The sequence below is a fragment of the Triticum dicoccoides genome, chromosome 7B (assembly GCF_002162155.2).
Source record: "Triticum dicoccoides isolate Atlit2015 ecotype Zavitan chromosome 7B, WEW_v2.0, whole genome shotgun sequence".
Lineage (NCBI taxonomy): Eukaryota > Viridiplantae > Streptophyta > Magnoliopsida > Poales > Poaceae > Triticum > Triticum dicoccoides.
The window spans coordinates 515,134,630-515,137,526 of record NC_041393.1 but is presented as its reverse complement, the minus strand read 5'-3'; positions in this window follow the sequence as shown (position 1 = coordinate 515,137,526).

The window sequence follows — 2,897 nt, the reverse complement described above, 5'->3', positions numbered from 1 at the left end:
AAAATGCGACCTCCCCCTCTCCCGGACTCCTGTTCTCTCTCTCTCTCTCTCTCACTCACTCACTCTCTCGCTGACAATCTTCAATTCTGTCGCACGCATCCGACACAAAAACCTTGTTGGTCACTCTCCCTTTCTATCTCTCTCTCTCTGTGTGTGTGTGTGGGGGGGGGGGTATTTCTAGTCCGCATTCATATATACACCATCTATAGGTCTCTCTCGCACACTATGTATGATACTCTAGCTAATCCAAGCTAGTTATCTTGGGTGCACTCATTGTACGCACACAAATTCCTTGTCTCTTTGCCCGTAACTCTCTCACGCACCACTATGTCGTCTTGGAGCTCTCCCCCCCTCTCTCAAACTCTCCATCCACCTGGGTCACACATACACATGCATATCTCACTCGCACTCGATATGCCCATCTAAAACTCTATCTCTCTCCATCGTTCTCTCTCCATCTCACACGCACACACACACACAATCTCATGCCCAACTAGCCAAGTATGATGGTCTCTCACTCAATTGTAGGCACACGCAGTCCCCCGTATATGTATATGACTAGCTAATCTTAGTCTCCATCACAAACATGTGCATGGTCTATCTCGATTTCTCTCGAGGCATCTTTCTATCGCGCACGCACTCCCTCGATCTCCCACCCATATAGTCCCCTCACGATCTCGAGGGGATCTCTCTATCACAAACACACCCTCTCTCCCTCCCCATGCGTCCATGCCATCCATGTGTCCCTCTCGACCCTTTTTCCTTGCTGGCCAGACCTCTATTGGACATGTGCTACAGGGGTGTCTCTCTTCGTTGCAAACAATCACACACTAGCTATCTTCGTGTATCTCCTCACCTCGCTTTTCCATTTCGGAGATGCATGCGTGATATGTTCGCATAAGAAACGAAAAAACACACACTCTCTCTAATTTATCGTTTGTTGTCACTTTCTCTTTCACACACATACTCTTTTTGCACACTTACTCATTCTCCTTCACACACACTTGACCTGTCTCGACTAAGGCACTCACCTCCGTCCATAGCACATAGATTTATTGAAAAGTCAAACATCACAAAGTTTGACCATGTACGTGGAGAAAAAGAATTACATCTAGTACGGCAAACATATACCATTAGATTCACCATGAGATGTAGTTTTGTATGATCTATCTTTGGTATTGTAGATATAAATAACATTTGCGTAAACCTGATCAAAGTTTCCAAAGTTTGACTTCTAAAAAATTTACATGCACTGCATTATCGAGCGGATGGAATATCTCTTTCGCCCTCTCAGCTATCTAACGCACCACTCAGCCTTATCAGGGCTCCTCAATCTCTCTCAAACTTTATTGGTCAGTTTGGTTCGTGACCTGACCCTCATGCCTTGATGGTCGGTACTGCCTGGTGTGGACGTGAGATGTAAAATATTTCTGCATGGCCAGGCTTGTGTGGTGATGAAGCGTTTGGTTCATGCCTGGGCCAGGCAAAGCATCAACGTCCCATCAATCAATCCATGCATCAATTATTTAATGCTAATATCCATCCATGTTGCTGTTAGCCTCGTGGCCGCACAACCAGGCACGTCCAGGCGTTCGAAATCGGTCGCTTGGGCCAGGCTACTTGCAGTGTCTGGAGTTCAGCCAAGCTAATTAAAGTGCAAGAGGGAACCCAGCCCAGGCGGGCTTTCTTTTTTACAGGGTAGCAACCAAACAAGTGTGCATGAAATCCAGCCACAACCCCAGGCCACGCAAAATATGCTCACGACGCAAGCCAAACGGGCCTTATATCTCCCTGCTTCACACATACACATGTCTCGCTCGCACTATACATATAGACCCATCCAACACTCTTCGCCCTTGTTCTCTCTCCATGTGACACGCACCCCCCTAAGTACCATAATCCCGCACTCCATCATAGGCTCTGTTTGGATCCATGGGTTAGAGTTAGTTTGGGTTAGTTTGGAGTCAACTAACCCAAAAAGATCCAAACAGGAGGGTTAGTTTAGGTTAGATGCATCTAACCCATCCAAAAAAACTAACCCATCCAAGAGGTGCTTATTTGGGTTAGTTCTTCTCGGGACCACTAATAAACACTTTTTTCTCTCGCTATCCCCACAGCAGATCCCTCCCCACTTCCTCGAAGCTTCTCGTCCTCTCCCTCCCTCCCTCTCGCACCGCCCGTGAAGGTGCCTCGCTGTATCCGCGCTCCATCTAACCCTGCCATCCAAACACCTCTTTACTTAGAGTTAGTTCAGGGTTAGAATCTAACTCTAACCTCTAACTGACTTAGAGTATCCAAACAGGGCCATAGGCGCAAGCACTCCCCCCCTCCTAAGTATGATTATCTCTTACTAGCCATCAGGAACACACGTATTGTCTCCTTCCATCCATACGTCTATCTCGATATCTCTCGGGTCATCTTCTATCGCGCACACACCTTGTCACTCGATCTCCCACCCATGTAGTCCCATCACGATCTCCAGGGGATCTCTCTATGACAAACATACACTCTCTCCTCCCCATGTCTGCATTTTCTCTGTACGTCTCTCTCGACCTCTCTCCCTTGTTTGTCAAACCTCTCTTGGCCATGTGCTAGGGGTCTTCCTCTCTCGGTTCCAAACAACCACACACTATCTCCTCACCTTGCCTCCGTTGTCGAAGATGCATGTGTGATATGTTTGCATAAGACACGCACACTTTTTCTCCACTTTTATCATGTGTTGTCCATGTCTCTTTCACACACGCACACACACTTTTTTCTCTCTCTCTCTCTCTCTCTCTCTCTCTCTCTCTCTCTCTCTCTCTCGTCAGGGACTCTGTCACGTCCATAAGCATATGGATGTTTTGAAAAGTCAAACCTCAGGAAAGTTTGACTAGGTATATGTGGAGAAAAACATT